This window comes from Pinus tabuliformis, chromosome 6 (genome assembly GCF_031772625.1).
Source record: "Pinus tabuliformis cultivar Carrire ecotype Pingquan chromosome 6, CPIR1, whole genome shotgun sequence".
Lineage (NCBI taxonomy): Eukaryota > Viridiplantae > Streptophyta > Pinopsida > Pinales > Pinaceae > Pinus > Pinus tabuliformis.
In genome coordinates this window covers 268,232,768-268,252,014 of record NC_142292.1, presented here as the reverse complement: position 1 = coordinate 268,252,014, position 19,247 = coordinate 268,232,768, and positions in this window count along the sequence as shown.

Here is a 19,247-nt window from a genome sequence, read left to right as displayed (position 1 = left end):
AAACATATGACAGGTGATAAAGAAAAACTTGAATCTTATTCTACTTTAGAAAAGGGAAAGAAAGTTTCTTTTGGAAATGATACTCCTGCAACTATAAAAGGAAAAGGTATTGCTCCTTTGAAAGAAAAGGTCAAGGCTGGAAATGTTTTGTATGTTGATGGATTGAAGCATAATCTTCTAAGTGTCAGTCAGATGTGTGATCAAAAAACCGAGGTTATTTTCAGATCGAATGGATGTCTTGTTCGTGATCTTGATACAGGTAAAACAGTTCTCAAAGGCAAAAGAACTCCAAATAATCTGTACATATTTGAAGAAGGACAACAACAATGCTATCTTAGCAAGGATGAAGAGCACTGGCTATGGCATCGAAGGTTGGGACATCTAAGCTTCTCACAAATAAGAAAAGCATGCAAATATCAGGCAGTTCGCGATCTTCCAGATATCAAAATTCCAGACAACACTATATGCAAATCTTGTCAGTTTGGAAAGCAAACCAGAACTAACTTTCCAGAAAAGGAAGGATCAGCTAGCTTGCCTCTTGAGCTAGTCCATACAGATGTATGTGGTCCATTTAGGAAAAGGACACCTCGAGGAGAAGAATATCTGATATTATTCATTGATGATTTCTCAAGGTTTGTTTGGTTAGGGCTTATGAAGCACAAAGATGAAGCATTCGAAAAATTCAAATCCTTCAAAGCATTGGCTGAAAATGAATCAGGACACAAAATTAAGTGCCTCAGATCTGACAGAGGTGGGGAGTTCACATCAAATGAATTTTTCGATTTCTGCGATGAACATGGGATAAGAAGAGAATTCTCTACAGCTAGAACTCCTCAGCAAAATGGGGTTGTGGAAAGAATGAACAGAACTATCCAACAAATGGCTCGTGCTATGCTCGATGAATCAGGTACTCCTGCAACCTTCTGGGGTGAAGCTGCACATGCTGCTGTTATCATTCTTAACAAAACAAATGTCCGAGTAAACAGCACTCAAACACCTCATGAGCTTTGGAGTGGTAAAACTCCTTCCGTGAAGCATTTCAAAATCTTTGGGAGCAAATGTTATATTAAGAATACTGATGAGCAACTTGGCAAACTTGAACCTAGAGCAGATGAGGGCATTCTTCTTGGTTATTCTCCACATAGCAAAGCATACAAGTGCTACAATAAAAGACTTGGCAGAATTGTTGACAGTATTGATATAGTGGTTGATGAGAAGGGATATATTCCTAGGCAAGTTCATCATGAAGACATTGAAGAAGATGAAGGTTACTCTCAAAGGCGAAATGATGAAGAAGAAGAATCTCAAGAAGAACCAGAGGAGCAGACAAGAATAGAAGAGAAGACTCCATCCAGATATGTCCAAAAGAATCATCCAGAAACTCAGATTGTGGGGCAGAAAGAAGCAGGAGTACAAACAAGAAGGACACTTGCAGAAGCTTCAAGCTACTTGGCTCTACTCTCCTCCATTGAACCACAAAATGTGAAAGAAGCATGCAAAGATGAATGTTGGGTCAAAGCAATGGATGAAGAACTTGAGCAAATCGAAAGGAACAACACTTGGGAATTAGTTCCTAGACCAAAAGATAAGAATGTAATAGGAACAAAATGGGTCTTCAAGAATAAGTTAAATGAAAATGGAGAAGTAATTAGAAACAAGGCCAGACTTGTTTGTAAAGGGTATGCACAGCAAGAAGGAATAGACTTTGAAGAGACCTTTGCTCCTGTGGCAAGACTAGAGGCCATCCGAATGTTCCTTGCTCTCTCAAGCTTTCAAAACTTCAAGGTATTTCAAATGGACGTGAAATCAGCCTTCCTAAATGGAGACTTAGAAGAAGAAGTATATATTGAGCAGCCAGATGGGTTCATTCTTGGAAATGATCCAAACCTTGTATGCAGATTGAAAAAGGCACTCTATGGGCTCAAACAAGCTCCAAGGGCTTGGTACTATCGCTTGGACAAATATCTTCACCAACAAGGCTTTTCAAAAGGATCAGCAGATAGCAATCTCTATATAAAAGTTGAAAATAACAAATTGCTAATCCTTGTTGTTTATGTAGATGATATTATTTTTGGCAGCAATGAAGAGACCATGAGTCAAAACTTTGCCTTGGTTATGCAGAAAGAATTCGAAATGTCACTTCTTGGAGAATTGACATATTTTCTTGGATTGCAAATCCAACAAAATGAAGGAGGTATCTTCTTGTCTCAAACCAAATACCTCAAGCAGATCTTGAAGAAGTATGGCATGGAAGAGTCAAAACCAGTATGTACACCCATGGTTACAGGATGCAGCCTCAGTGCAAATGATGAATCAGCAGCAGTTCACCAACCCACTTATAGATCCATGATTGGGAGTTTGCTTTATTTGACAGGTACTCGACCAGATATTACACATGCAGTAGGAATGGTTGGAAGATTTCAAGCCAACCCAAAGGAAACTCATCTTCAGGCAGTCAAAAGAATCTTCAAATATCTTCAAGGGACCCAAAACTATGGCTTATGGTATCCTAGAAATACTGATCTCACTCTTCATGCTTACACAGATGCAGATTGGGCTGGAAGTGTGGATGATAGGAAAAGCACAAGTGGAGGTGCTTTCTTCATGGGTTCTAGATTAGTATCTTGGTTCAGCAAGAAACAAAGTTCGATTGCCTTATCTACAGCTGAAGCAGAATATGTGGCTGCAGCATCTTGTTGCACACAACTTCTTTGGATGATGCAGACCTTGCAGGACTTTCAAATCACTTGCACTCCACCTGTCTCTATCTTATGTGATAATACAAGTGCAATCAGCATTTCAAAGAATCCTATCATGCACTCAAAGACCAAGCACATACCAATCAAGTACCATTTTCTTCGGGAACAAGTGCTTGAGCAGAAGGTCAAGTTGGAGTATGTTCCTTCTAAGGAGCAAGTTGCTGATATTCTCACAAAACCACTGCCCAGGGAAACTTTTGAATATCTCAGACAAAAGCTGGGAGTAGTTGATGCTTCATCCTGTTGTTGAAGATTGTTTGTTCTACAGAAAAGTTGGTATACACAGGTTACGGAAGGGATATGAGCGTATACACGTGGATTTATGCTGGGTAAGTCGCGTGTATGCTGGACGCTTGTTGCAGAAAGAATATCCGCGTACATACGCTGTTTTATACAGGATAAAACGCGTATATGAAGTTCTGAACAGCAAGGGAAAACTCTGAAGTTCTGAAAAGCAATAGGAATGTCAGAATTCTTCAGGCACAGTTTCAGGGAGTGCAACAGGCACAGGTTCAGGGGGAGCAGCTCAAAAGTCTCATAAAGCATTGTTGGCATTCAGATGTTTTGGTTGTTGGTTTCAGGAGAAGGAGCTCAGAAAGAAATTCTGGTTGCTGATCTAACAAGATGTTTATCAGATGTTGCTAGTGTCTTTCCTAAGTCTTGGTCTAGATCTGTTGTCTCTATGTCATGTATCTCTCTTGTCATATCTCTTTTATGGTGTCAAGGTCATGTAACGGCCTATGTTGGTTTCCCCACTATGCCTGGGATGAATGCTGTAATATAATTGGTTGTTTCTGATATGTCCCCTCTTGGTAGGGAGTATGGATGTATGTATTGAGTCTTTTGGTGATAGGAAGGTCCCTTATGGTGTATAAATCTTGGCTCTTGTTGAAGAACATCTTTTTCAGATCTGGCCTACTGTCAGGGGGAGCACGAGTCAGCACAGCCAAGCAGAGGTATCAGCATGTCCTCAGGGGGAGCACAGCCCTTTGCTCTTGATGTCAAAGGGGGAGAGTGACTTGGTGTGGTGGTTGCCATCAAGTCCAAAGGGGGAGATTGTTGGCATTATGATTCAAGTGTTGTCCTTGATGGCAACTCACTCAGAGGATGGTACAAGTGCTCAGAGGTTGGTACAAGTGATGGCATCTTAATCAGAAGACAGATCTCAGTACAGCATGCCAAGGAAGCTCATACACGCCGTTTCGTTAAGCCCAAGTCGCGTGTACACGCTAGTTCGATTCATAAAAAGCGCGTGTATGTGGAAAGGTTCCTTTGGTCCATGGTGGTTAGTCCTTGGAAGTTGTGCCTATGATTTCGGACCATTGTGTCTCGACGGGCGTGTCGATCCCTAGTTTTGAAGTTGATGGTATTGTGTTACTATGGTTTTGGCTCTTGGTATTGAGTTAGGCCTAAGACTATATAAGGAGAAGAAGATCATTAGGCAAAATCATCTTTCGACAAGGGCTTGAATATCTAAGAGTGAAAGAGATCTGATTTGCAGGTGCTGGGTTGCTTGATCTAAGCCAAGGAGAGATCACATTGGTTGATGGAAGACTAGATCTAAGGATAGATCGGGATCTAATGGTTTGAAATGCACTATCATGATATGGTTGATTATGCTTATTTCTAGATCTGCATATTGTCGCAATGCTATGTTCTGGGTCTAACTAATGTCTGGTACAGCTGCAAATTGAGAAAGTTTATTTTTAGATCTGTACGCAGGTTGGCTTCGGTAAAAGAGCGTGTATACGCGGGTTTGGCTCCTTGAAGTAGCGTATATGTTTCTGAGCATTGAAAAGGTTTGATTGATCTGATAATACTGATTCACCCCCCCTCTCAGTATTATTTCCAACATAGGAACCAACTCCCAAGTGTTGTTCTTTTCGATCTGCTCAAGTTCTTCATCCATTGCCTTGACCCAGCATTCATCTTTGCATGCCTCTTTTACATTTTGTGGTTCAGTGGAGGAGAGCAATGCCAAATAGCTTGAGGCTTCTGCAATTGTTCTTCTAGTTTGTACACCTGCTTCTTTCTGCCCCAAAATCTGAGATTCTAGATGATTCTTCTGCACATTCCTAGATGGTGTCTTCTCTTCTATCCTTATCTGTTCCACTGGTGCCTCTTGAGGTTCTTCTTCATCATCAGTTTGATTTGGAGGGTAGTCTTCATCTTCTTCTATATTTTCATAATTTACTTGCCTAGGAACGTTTCCTTTTTCATCAACCACAACATCAATGTTGTCAACAATTCTTCCAATTCTTTTATTGTAACATATATATGCTTTGCTGTGGGGAGAATAACCAAGAAGAATGCCTTCATCAGCTCTAGGTTCAAACTTGCCAAGATGTTCATCATTATTCTTAATGTAGCATTTGCTTCCAAAAATTTTGAAATGTTTTACCGAGGGAGTCTTACCATACCAAAGCTCATGAGGAGTTTGAGTGCTATTTACCCGGACATTTGTTTTGTTGAGAATAACCACCGCAGCATAAGCCGCTTCACCCCAGAAGATTGCAGGAGTTCCAGACTCATCAAGCATAGCACGAGCCATTTGTTGAACCGTTCTGTTCATTCTTTCCACTACTCCATTTTGTTGAGGAGTCCTAGCTGTAGAGAATTCCCTTCTTATTCCATTTTCTTCACAGAAATCGAAAAACTCATTTGAGGTAAACTCCCCACCTCTATCAGACCTGAGGCATTTAATTTTGCGATCTGATTCGTTTTCAACCAATGCTTTAAAAGATTTGAATTTTTCAAACACTTCATCTTTTTGCTTCATCAGTCCTATCCAAACCATCCTGGAAAAGTCATCAATGAATAATATAAAGTATTCTTCTCCTCGAGGAGACCTTTTCCTAGATGGACCACATACATCTGTATGAACTAGCTCAAGAGGCCTGCTAGTTGATCCTTCGTTCTCAGGAAAGTTAGTTCTGGTTTGCTTACCAAACTGACATGATTTGCATATGGTGTTGTCTGGAATTTTGATATCTGGAAGACCACGAGCTACCTGGTATTTGCATGCTTTCCTTATTTGTGAAAAGCTTAGATGCCCCAACCTCCGGTGCCATAACCAGTGTTCATCATCCTTGCTCAAATATCATTGTTGTTGTCCTTCTTCAAATATGTATATATTATTTGGAGTTCTTCTACCTTTGATCACTGTTTCACCTGTATCAAGATCACGAACACGATATCCATTTGATCTAAATATTACCTCGGTTCCTTGATCGCACATCTGACTGACACTCAGGAGATTATGCTTCAAGCCATCAACATACAAAACATTTCCAACTTTGACCTTTTCTTTCAACTAAGCAATGCATTTTCCTTTTATGGCTGCAGGGGTATCATTTCCAAAAGAAACCTTCTTTCCCTTTTCTAATGCAGTATATGATTCAAGTTTTTCTTTATCCCCTGTCATATGCTTCGAACATCCACTGTCAATATACCATAGATTTTCATGTCCTTCTGCATAAAAAGCTATCCCACATCTTTCTGGTTGTGGTTCCTTCATTCTCCATGTTCTGGCACTTGAGGTTTGTTCCTTCTGAGTTGTCTTCCAAAACCTGCTCCTGCATTTAGAATCTTCATGACCAAAGTTATTACAAATAGAACATTCAACTTCATTTTCAAGGGCCGAAAAGTTGTTATAAGTCCTTTTCGCGATCCTTGTCATATTCCTTTGTTTTTGAGCTTCTCTAGTCATGATTGTCTTATAGGCAACACATTGAGCTGCTTTGTGACCAAAATTATGGAAAGAGAAACATTGGCCATTGAAGAAACTCCTGCGATTATCAAATCTATCATCCAACCGATTGTAGTTTCTACTGACATCCATTCTTGAGGCAAATTGAGAAGATTTTACCTGTGGCTGATTGTAGCTTCTATTTGTCCTTAAGGTAGCTTGCCCCCGATTTTCTTGATAGTCTTTATTTGTTCTTGAGGTAAATTGTCCCTGATTTACCTGATGATTTCTATTAGGCCTTTGCTCGCTCCTCCTTGCTGCATCAAGATAACTTTTGGATGTGGATGCTTGAGATGTTTCTCCATTATATCCCAGACCTGTCTTGATTAGTGGAGAACGCTGCACATTGATAATCTCATCCAGAGTTTCAGATCCTTTAACAAATTTAAGATTAATAGCTTTTTTTTTCTCAATCTCCTTTCTAAGACAAACAATTTCACATTCCAATTTTTCAAGATGTTTTTCCCTTTCAGCTAGTTGACATTGTAGAGAATCAATAATTGCACTTTTCTCTTCTAAGCAAATTTTGAGATTAGTCATCTCTTCACAAAAACCTTCTACATTTATAGCATCCATGTAGTCATCATCTTCAAAATCCATTAAAAGTTTATATTCATTACCTCGTTCATCTTCGTCACTATTGGAAAGACCATCACTATCTTCATGAGTGTAATAGATTTTCTTATTTGCATTATGTTTCTTGTTCCATCTAACAGGTTCCTTTCCCTTGTCAATCTTATCCTTATGAGGACATTTGGCAGCATAGTGACCTACTCTTCCACAAGAAAAGCACTTGAAAGGTAACTTACCTCGGAATCATCCAGCACCCCTTTGAAGATTTTTTACAAAATTTGATTCTTCTTCTTCTTCTTCTGATATGTGTCCTGACTCATAGTAGTCTCCTTTACCGGAAGCCTTGAAGGTAGCTTCTCTCCTCTTTGAAGGTCCTCCTTTCCTCATTTCATAAGCAGTTAGAATTCCATGCAACTGTGACATTTTAAGGTCTTGAAGATTCTCCTTTTCTTCTATTACAGAAACTTTAGATTCAAACCTAGGGGACAAAGATCTTAGAACTTTTTCAACCACAACAGCCTCTTTTATTTCTTCACCCAAATTTTTCATACAATTAACAATCTCATCTACATGAAGAAAATAGTTTGCCACACTTTCATCATTATACATCTTGAGATTTTCATACTGAATCCTGAGGGTTTGAAGTTTTGCTCGTTTTACCTGATCATCTCCTTCATAGCTTAGGACAATCTTGTCCCATATTTCTTTTGCTGATTTTAACTGCATAACTTTTACGAATTCTGATTGAGATAGACATCCCAATAGAGTATTGACCGCCTTTGTATTTGTTTCATATTTCTTCTTCTCAGCTGGATTTGTAGGAGTTTTCGCTGGAAAAGTATATCCTGTATCTATGATATCCCAGACTTCTGTACCCAAAGATTGCAGATAGGCAGTAACTCTTACCTTCCAATATACGAAGTTTGTCCCATCAAAAACAGGTGGCCTGATTGATGCTTCCCTCTTGTAATTGCTCATGATGAAAGATCTTCCTTCAAGCGATCAAGCTTCTTCAAAAGGACCTGCTCTGATACCAATTGTTGGAAATAATACTGAGAGGGGGGGTGAATCAGTATTATCAGATCAATAAAACTTTTTCATTTCCATACTTAGATACATATACGCTACTTCATTCAAGGGAACCCGCGTGTATACGCAGCTGAGTCTAAAGCAACTAGCGTATATCCAAAATACTTATGATTCAGTTAATCCATTAAATGTTGATCTTTAGTTAGTGCATCAGAACTTCATTAACCATGTGAACAGTAAGCAGGTGCAGTAAAAACAGAACAGATCATCACACACAAGAAGCACACATGAACACCATGATATAAGGTGGAAACCCAATGTGGGTGAAAACCACCTGCTGCAATTTGTTTCTATCTTCCTTTATTAAGAAACTTCTTTTACAATGTACTGGTGCAGTCCTTTACCAGCACGCAGGCTACAACCTGCAAAAGGCTACAACCTTCTCTCATTCTCCAGACTCTCCTGGAAGGGAGCTCCAACCCCCTTTGCTCTTGTACTAGCTAAGACACTAGTACGTAGGCGCCGGCCTACAATCTTCTCTTCTCCGGGTACCACGTTTGATAAATTTTCAGACTGGCTACTCCTGAAGCACAACACATAATCTGAAAGGCCACATTTCATCAAATTTTCATACTGGACCCATAACTATCATTGAAGCACAAAACAATCAATACTAGCATCATCAATCTCTGAATCACTGAAACCCTGTCAATAACACAGAGCAGAAATCTGCAATAACAATCAGAACCAACTGTACCATCAAAATCATGCATCAGAGTGCATACGCTACTTGGAAGTGCCGAACCTGCGTGTATACGCAACTTCATCAAGATGAACCAGCGTATATGTCATTAATCACTTATTCATAACTTTGTTGCACTCCCTGACTTCAGACATAACCAGATCATGACATATACAAGGATAATATATGCATTAGCACCCATATCTAGTCCATCAGATCTCATAAATATGAGTCATTATGATCCTGATCCAATATTAGTTCTCATCCATCAATATTGAAGCTAAACACAATCAGCCAAACAAGATATGCAGAATACTGACACCTTTAAACTGTCATCAGAACCCTTTAACAACCAGAACCACCTGAACTTCAAATATCATAGCTCAAAAAGGTATACGCTACTACAATGAACTCGACCTGCGTACATACGCGCTTACACCAAAGCCAACCCGCGTACAGATCTATAAATATTCAATCATCACTTGCAGCGATTACAAACTTAAGTTATACCCAGTTCAGATCATTGCATGCGTCAGTATACAGAACATAATCAATCATATAGAGATAGTTCATTTCAAACCATTTTATCCCGATCTCTCCTTAGTTCTTGTTCTCCATCAACCGGTGAGATCCCTCCTTAGCTCAGATCAAGCAATGCATCATCAACCCATAACCTGCATGCTAGATCTCATACTTCCTCAGATATTCAAGACTTTTCAATTGCTCTTGCCTAATGATCTTCTTCTCCTTTTATAGTATTAGGCCTTTCTCAATACCACGGTCCAAAACCATAATAAATCAATACCAAGAGCCCAATACTTGGGATCAACACACTTGTTGAGATACCATGGTCCAAAACCATAGGTTCGAATACCGAGGACTAACTACCACGGACCAAAAGTAAGCTTTCCGACATGTACGCGCTTTTCCGTTCATGAAACTGCGTGTATACCCTACTTAGTATATAGCGAACCTGCGTATACGCGACTTGGTATATAGTGAACCTGCTTGTATACCATACTTGGTATATAGTGAACCTGCATATACGCGACTTGGTATATAGTGAACCTGCGTGTATACCCTACTTGGTCTATAGTGAACCTGCGTATATATATTTTCTCTTCATACTTGTAGTCTGATCATCAATTCCTTGCTGCTATCCTTCTGCACTATGATTTGTCATTAGTGTGATTTTCCATCAAGGACAACACTTGTCTCATAATGCCAACATTATATCTTTGATATTTCCACCAAAACTCTTATATCATAACTATTCCATCAAAATTATTTCATTAAAACCCCCGATATAATTATCCCGATAGACCTTTGCACCTCTTTCATTAGATCTTTTCATCAAATATTCTTCATGACCGTTGTTATATCAGAACATTTTCCCATCGGAAGTTTAGTTTATTGTAACTCTTGAATATAATCCTATGATATAATTTCTCTAATATAATTCCTTCAATGAGCTGACATGGAAAGCCCACGTGATTCCTCACTTGCGAACTTAATGATTGATAATGGGGATTTATGGTTTTCGAAATTTTAAATGCTTTCATTCAATTCGCCTCGATATTGTGAATATTTGATTTAAAGGAAAAAGTTAGTATTGTATTGCATTATTTGCGCTAAGTCTTGGCTAAAGAGAGTATTCCACTTGTCTCTATGTTTTCTATACAGGGAAGTCTTGATTCCCATAATAATGAAGACATGACGAAAGTAGGAAAGGGTAAGAAGAAAGTTGCAGTAGAGAAAAAATATGTTGCACCTTCAATAGAGAAAATATTGAAGAGAAGACTGTTATGTTGGGATTGTTTTCCAATACAGCTTGTACCAAATATTTTGGACATTCTTCATGGGAAGCAATGTACAAATTATTTGAATATGAAGGACCCAAGTTACTCAGAGAATAACAATCACTGACGATTCCACCATACTTTCGAATATGACTTTCAATGATGTGGAAAATTATTTCCTACAAAGAATTACAGCCAGACCGAGACTTCTTCCCTATACTGATATGGTTCAGTGGGTTTTGGATAATCTAAGTAGTGTTGATAGGTGGATTATTACAAACAAGAACCCATTCATCGAGTCTTTTTCTAGTGAGGGTTTGCGGATAACGTATCATTTTCTTGAACCACAATGCAAATATGGCAAGGAATTCATTCAGGCATTTCTTGAATATCATGGACATGCATCAGAGCCAATTAAAGGATGGAGAAATGACTCAAACAAACACAAAAGAGAAGAGAGTGGTAAGTACATTGTAGACTCTCTCACTGGTCCTTATTCTCAAATTGTTGTTATGATGTGTAGGCTTCCTGCACTCCCTAATGTACAGAAATTTCCTGATCAATGGGTACCTCTAATAGATGGAGCTTCAGAAGGGTTTATTTTTTATTGGGCCACTATACTTTCTAAAAATTTAGTTTCCCATATTTTAGCCTTTAGGATTAAATGTAGAATTTCTAAAAATATATTCCCACCTTTCTATATGAGTGCCTATATTATGGATGCTTTATGTTTTCGTATGGACTTTTCATATATGGGTTAGAACTAGAATTTGCAAGACCCAACACCCATTCATATTTATCATGATATTTTATGGGACTCAAAATATCATCAACATTTCTATCAAATATGCCATGGGGTCATATTACCCACCTATCAGGTTATCATTGATACAAAGTCACCTCGGATGTCACCAAAAGTTGAATCTGATATTCTTCAAGTGGTAAATTGGCTTGGCGAGGAATCATTTACCTATATCAGGGTGTATGGAATTTTAGTAAACCCTCATGTTTTACCATTGTTCATCTTGTTATCACTCCTCTGAATCTCCAAGGCTGAGGAAGAGTCCAGTTGAGGTAAGCATAGACCAATATTTTGACTTGGTAGCTAGCCCTACTAGGTCGTAGAGGGCTCTCTTGTTATAGACATTTTTGTGCCTTACAGCATTGAGCATGAAATGTCCATAATATAAGGGATCCAAATTCCCTAAACATGTTGTTCCTACCCCTAGAGGAACAAGGCTAACTAACCACAGCAATTCACAGAAGTTCTCCACCTGAAACCACTCAAAAACAAGTCAATTCAGGATCATGTCAACTGCTCCACTGAGCATCTGCGCTGAATGTCAACTGCTACACTGGCTACCTGCGTTGAATGTCAACTCCAACACTAGCTACCTGCGCTGAGCGAGTTTGGACATGTGGCAGACTCATTCCTCAAGGTGTCAGAAGCCAGGAAGCTTCCAAAATGACACTTGCCTCAGGGAATTCGACTGGTGATGAGTAAGAGGTTCCAAATCTCCAAGTGGAAGCAAGAACCTCCAAGTGGACTCAAGAACTGACAAAGGGAGAGGACACTAGTCAGATCTCAAGCTGACTCATCCTCTCTCCAAACATCTATATATGGATCTCACCTCCATGATATCTAGAGGCTGGAATTTTGTTATTGCAAAGAATTGCTGTTGGTTTGAGACTGGAAACATTGGGTGCTTAATGCTTTGAAGGGAGCTGAAGAAGGAATTCCATTCTGCTGGGAAGGAGATGCTGGATTGGAGCCCTCTGGGTTGTATCTCTTCCTGAACCTTGTTATCAATCAATAAAGCTATCTTGGTTTTCTCCTATATACTGGTGTATTTGTATGATTGCATTAGTGTATTTGATTTACTTCTAATCCTGAATCATTTATGAACATGAATATTTGCCTTTGTGTTGTGTTCTTCTCTTGTCGCAAGTAGCTGTTCTCTTGTCACAGGTAGCTGTTCTCTTGTGATCTTGTGGGAATCAAGTAGCTATTCTCTTGAGCAAGCGAGGAGGAAAGTAGCTGTGAACACCCAAAGAGAAGAGGATCTAGATTGAGGGACAAACAGAAGACAACGGTAAGTCTATCGATCTCCCCTCTTTCATATTTCATAAAGGAAGAAACCATAATAGTTGTATCTGTTTGTTGCTAAGGCACTGTCACACCTTAGGTGGATAGGATCGTCCTGCATAGGCATTTTTCCCCACAACAAATTGGCGACTCCACTGGGGACATTTGTTTTAGTCATTTCATTTGTGTCTACATCATTGTTTGCTTCATAGACTCAACAGCAACAATCGAACTGCTTCGGCAAAGTAGGCTGTTGCTGCCTTGATCCTTCACTGGATTTTGTCTATGATCTAAACAATGGATTCACAAATGACTTGATGATCCTTTGTGATAGTCTTTAATACCCTCTCAAAGCATCCCTTTGATTATACCTTGCTTGTGTTTCTGATTTGGCCTGAAACAGTTGATTTTTGAGCATTTTATGACCCAGAACCCAGGGGAAACGAGAGTTTCTCCTTCAGCGCAACTACTGTGAAGGCAGTCTACATTTCAATGCAGGTCCCGTGAGGGCTACCTGCGCTGAATGTCAAATCCTCAGTGTTGAGGTTGCGCTGAACCAGTTTGGCTTTGTGCAGCTGGGGTTCTTTGCTGTCTGTTGCCCTGTTTTGATCTCTGTTTTTTGCAGCCTTTAACCAGCATAGGTACCAGTCTGATAACTCCTTTTCTTTGCTTAGATTCCGCCTCCTTTTGTACAAAAAGACTGTAAGTGTTTTTATGTGTTTGTGGCATCATTTACAGTTTTCCTTTGCATGAGTAAAGTAGTCATCCTGTAGCCTTTGATTCAGATCTGATTGATTGTGATCTTAGGAGAGAGTTCATTGGCTGTTTACAGTTGATTATCATTTGCTTTTGCTTATTGGTTTGAGTTTGTCTCTTTTAAGTGTCGAAATAACTATTCATTTCGAAAGTTGCAAAGTGATTGTAATCTCTTCTACCCTTGTTGTTTTCGAAAAAGTGAACTTGTTTGTATTGATCATTTTAAAAGCAAATTCAAAGTTGTACAAAAAGCTTTCTTTGTAGGCATTAATACTAAGGAAGTGGAAAACAAACACCTGCATTGTGCATTTTGCATTTGATAGTTTGCATGATTGATTTAGGAAAGAGTGCATTAGAGTGTGATGATTGCTCTTTGAGAAATGATAGTGTCTTTCTTTTCCCTTAGTAGCTAGGATTTTCAAAGTTGAAAAGATAATAAAGCTTGCTTATCATCTTAGACTGCATTTAGGAATTTGTATCATACATCTCGTGGTGAACCTTGAAAGGAAAACTTTAAAAAGATCAACCTAAAATAAACTGAATGAACCTAACAACGCTTTGTAACATAATGCACAACATAGAGGTCTAGGCTAGAGACGTGTTCCGGGGTCGTTAAGCCTAGTGACTGTCGATCTCGGAGAAGGTGGGTGATTCCTCCTGAGGGACGATAGCGCTAGTAAGGATTGAGCTCCCACGTACCATCACGTATATATTGGGAGACCCCTATAGGCATATATACTTTATCCTTAGGAAGCCGTGTCGGCCGCCCTACTGATCGCAATGTAGTGAACACAGCATTCATGAAGATCGACCGCCCGTACCTTAAAAAGTATTCTGCGGTTTTGCGAAAAGTTTGGCACACCCTCTGCCTAGATCTCCAGAGCAGTTTCTTTTGGCCTTTTTCAGACTCTATAACAGAAAAAGTCCATCCGAGCATTTGTCACTTCGGGCTCGTTAAAACATCGAAGGAGACTAGAGTCATCTTTAGCTTTTTCTCGACTCTTTAAAAGTGAAAAAGCAAGTTGTGTCTAAAGCATCGTTAACAATTTATTTTAAACGGAACAATCACCCTTTATTCCCGCGTTGATCTTTAGGTTGAAAAGATGGAGCACACCAACCAAGGAATTCCTCTTGGTGGAAATCCTAGTCCCTTCTCCTCTTGGGGAGATGTTGGTGCGCCCCACATGGCCACATTGTCGCTTCCAGGACTGACAATTGGCTTACCAGTCTGGCTCTTTTCAACCAATGTCGTTCAGAATACCACCATTCCTTAATAGTCGAGTCAACAGTTAGATCAGACAAGAGTTGCCTCCCAGCCTTCCACTTCATCTTCCTCCCCTCCTTCCTCTTCGCTTGACGGAACTGGTCGAACAAAAAATCGGGTTCCTAAGGAGAAGAAGGAGAAGAAGAAGGAGCCTAAGGCGACTGGGGGCAAACAAATGTCATCTAACAAAAATCCACACACAGCACTCGTAAGGCCTAAATCACCATGCGTCATATGCAAGGGAGACTACTTCCATAGAGATTGTCCCTGTATCCCCCGGATACTAAGGGATTGGTCCCCCCATTTGCACAATTCGGTAGCATCGACCTCTGATAGCCATGTCGACTGCTCACCGTCAACTAGTGGGAGTGAAGCCCCAGGACAGAGCGGGAAAGCTAAATTTCCCTGCAGACTGTGTGAAGGCGATCACGCCATCCACCGTTGTCCCTTCTTAGACGAGGCAAAAAGAGTTCTGGAATATCGCCCGATTTTATGAGCGCAACTTCCTCCTGGATATCAAAAACTCTTGCCAAGTCCTTCACTAGTTGAGAATCCGGCTGACCCGCCTAGGTGGTCAGCCGAAGCACCTGTCATTGAAGATGAACCATCTGAAACCATACCTAACGAAAGTCTAAAGGTTGAAACGGCAGTTGACCCGGTTTTGCCTTCAGAGGATCTATCTTCGAATGACACCATCACAGAGGAGAATAAAGACGACACCGTCCAGATTCTCTTCATCAGCACTGACTCTGATGATCAAGGGGGCAATGCCACCATTCCTTTATCGCAGGAAGGAAGTTCATCAGAGCGCTATCCGGCCGTATACTCGGTCCCACCACCAAGCAACCTGGTTGTGTCCTTCGACTGGAACCAACTAGGCAGACCCCGCTTGCCAGCTAGCATACCATTCAGAATCATTGTCCAAATATACAGAATGGTAATGGCTGGTACAGTTATTGATGAAGGGGCATCTGTGAGTATCCTTTCCTCTATTGCTTGGAAGGTGCTTGGTTCGCCTGCGCTTTTGCCTGAAATGAGAAATCTATCAGGCTTTGATAAGGGAACCAGTCGACCTTTAGGGATCCTCCCCAATGTGCCCATAACATTGAAAGGGAAGACCGTTCAAATGAACGTGATGGTCGTTCAAGGACCCTTGGATTATAACCTACTCCTTGGACAAGACTACATATATTGCATGGGAGCCATCATCTCATCACTCTTTAGAGTAATGTGTTTTCTGCATGAAGGAAGAATGGTCAAGCTCGTGGACCAAATTTCATTCCCCGGATCACGCATCGCAAGTAGTCATGAACCATCCATAAATGGTCTATTCACGCAAGAAGTGTCTCAACCCACGATCCGTCCTCCTGATGAGCGCGAGTAATCCGGGAGGATATGACTGGAACCCAGGGGGCATGCGTCTTGGTCTGCTTCGGCAGGAAAACTTTGGGTATAGAGTAGGTTTCCGCGGGAGAATATGACTAGTCCGTACCCCGTCCGTGATTGGAAGAGGGTTTGTTCTAGAATAGGATTCTTTTGTCAAAGTTACGTGTTTAGCGCTAGAGTCATTCACCCTTGTCTATTTCGGTAGACATTGCAGAGGAAGTGTTTTGTTTGAAAGAGTAACGAGACAATCTTTGGGTAACCTGAAAGAGGTAAGCCTCTCTCTTTAAAACAATTGTTTTGAAGGAAAAGAAGTAGAGGTAACCTTGAAATCGTACTTTGTACCTGGGGGCATGCAAACCTTTTGGACTGTTAGCAAGGGACGGCTATTTATTTTTTAAATTTTTAGGACCTCTAACCCTTTAAACTCGTAGGATTAGTCGTTTCCAAACTTGCATAAAGAAAGGATAAGGAGCAAAGCTTAGTGAGATGAAGCTCCATAAAAAATAGAATCTTGATGAGACACTCTTATCTTATGACTGGGTAATCGAGCAGTTTTAGCATAAAGTTCATGCTCGTTAAAAAATAAACGCAAAATCGAGCAGTTTTAACGCGGAATTTATGCTCGTTAAAAAATAGAAAAGCGATTGTGAGCAAGCTTTCCCCTAGAGTTCAAGCTCATCCAGAAAAATGAACCGGTAAATAACCACTGTGATCGTAAATTTATCAGCCATAAAAGCCCTGGTCGTGTTTGCACCGTCACCTCCACTTTTCATTTGGCCGATCATTCACCTCCATATGATTGTTTACCCATTTTGAGGAACAACTGCGAAGAATGATTTCACCTAGCCATCCTTGTGACACTGCCGTGATTGGAAAATTCCAACCTGTACCTGGAATCAGCTGCTATCCTTGTTCATCACTCGTTCCTCAAAAGACGAGTCTTCTTTAAGCTCTTTTCAATTGACTCGTAAAATATGAAAAGATTGCTGAGTTTTGGCCTTCCAGCTCGTTAAAGCAACCGGAAAAGCTATCCCTCCTCTAGATTTTAATCTTTTTGGACCTGAGGGATTATTGCACAAAAAGATCGAGCGCTTGTTTTGTTCGGCTCGTTAAAACTATCGAAAACTCATCCCTTCTGTATTGTTTTATACTTTTTCGGACTTAAGGGATTAGATGACGAAAAAGGAATTTTGGAGTTGACTTTATGTACCTTTTCAGACTCTCTAAAAATGAAAAGGACCGAGTTATCCTTGTCGTTAGACTCGTTAAAATCACTAAATAGCGACAAACTTGTCTTTAGACGAGAACAAGTTTCACTATCGCTAGTCTCGTTAAAACATAGCGATGGGCTTGCCCGAAGGGCAGGTTATAGAACAAGCATATGTTATCCTCCTCAAGCTTGACAAAAATAAAGAGGTACTGGTCAGCAATGACTGGGGAAAAATTGGGAGAAAATCAAGAAAACCTTGATGGTAGCAAGTCGCTCTTGAACATGACACTTTTCCTCCGTACCACAATCGGGTTGGGTTGTTTCATTCACCGGTCACATCACCATGGTCTCGCCATACCATCCATATTTGGGGTAATGCTACCGATCCATCGCATCAGTGTCGCCATATGTTCAAGAGAAGTCGTTCAGAAAGAGTCAACCGGGTCCCATCCACTGCCATACATTATCCTTCATCCATTCATGACCGCCACCCTAAATCATATGCCACAGATAGTTTTCACCTCCATTAAAATCATTAGCTCCATTCCGTGTCACTGATGTGGGATTCATCAAGGCCCTCCTTTGACGGATCGCTTCTTGTCGACATCAGCTCATTATCCAAGAAGTTGATCTAGGAACAACCCCTTCGGTACTTTGAAGCTTGCATGCCTCAATGGCAAGTTTCTCACTTCCGGTGACAGGTATACATCAATGACCTTCGACCAGAAGATTTTGCGTGGTGTTCGACGCCAAGTCCTTTATTCACACCACGTGAATTGTACTGTAGTACCTTGAGGGTCATTATCATTATCGGTGATTCCTCTCGCGCTTGTTAACGGTTTACATCATTGACCGGTAATCAAGCGATGTCTTTCCATGTTCGACTTCAGCGCAATTCTCACATGGATTGAATTGTACTTAGAGTGAAGATCGAACGAGTTTGAAGACCCTGGATCTAGTTTCATCCATCCGGACTACGATATATATTCAGGAAAGATAAAGACATTTGACATGTACATCATTGCAGCAGATGATCATCCTACTCAAAGGATGATAATTTCACCAAAATTATCAGTCTACCATCAGACGATCGTCTGTTCTATGTACAAAAATGAATTTATAAAGCTGAGCATGGGAATGCCCACCTCAGCTAGATCATGAAAGCAGTATGAATCATAATGTATTGTATTGTATCTTATTACAGGTCTCCTCCCAGCAAATGGATGAACTTCGGACCCTCCTAGATAAAGCATTTCACCCGATAAACGGCCTCATACTTTAGGGGGCAACTGTTATAGACATTTTTGTGCCTTACATCATTGAGCATGAAATGTCCATAATCTAAGGGATCCAAAGTCCCTAAACATGTTTTTCCTACCCCTAGAGGAACAAGGCTAACTAACCACAGCAATTCACAGAAGTTCTCCACCTGAAACCACTCAAAAACAAGTCAATTCAGGATCATGTCAACTACTCCACTGAGCATCTGCGCTGAATGTCAACTGCTACACTGGCTACCTGCGTTGAATGTCAACTCCAACACTAGCTACCTGCGCTAAGCGAGTTTGGACATGTGGCAGACTCATTCCTCAAGGTGTCAGAAGCCAGGAAGCTTCCAAAATGACACTTGCCTCAGGGAATTCGACTGGTGATGAGTAAGAGGTTCCAAATCTCCAAGTGGAAGCAAGAACCTCCAAGTGGACTCAAGAACTGACAGAGGGAGAGGACACTAGTCAGATCTCAAGCTGACTCATCCTCTCTCCAAACATCTATATATGGATCTCACCTCCATGAGATCTAGAGGCTGGAATTTTGTTATTGCAAAGAATTGTTGTTGGTTTGAGACTGGAAACATTGGGTGCTTAATGCTTTGAAGGGAGCTGAAGAAGGAATTC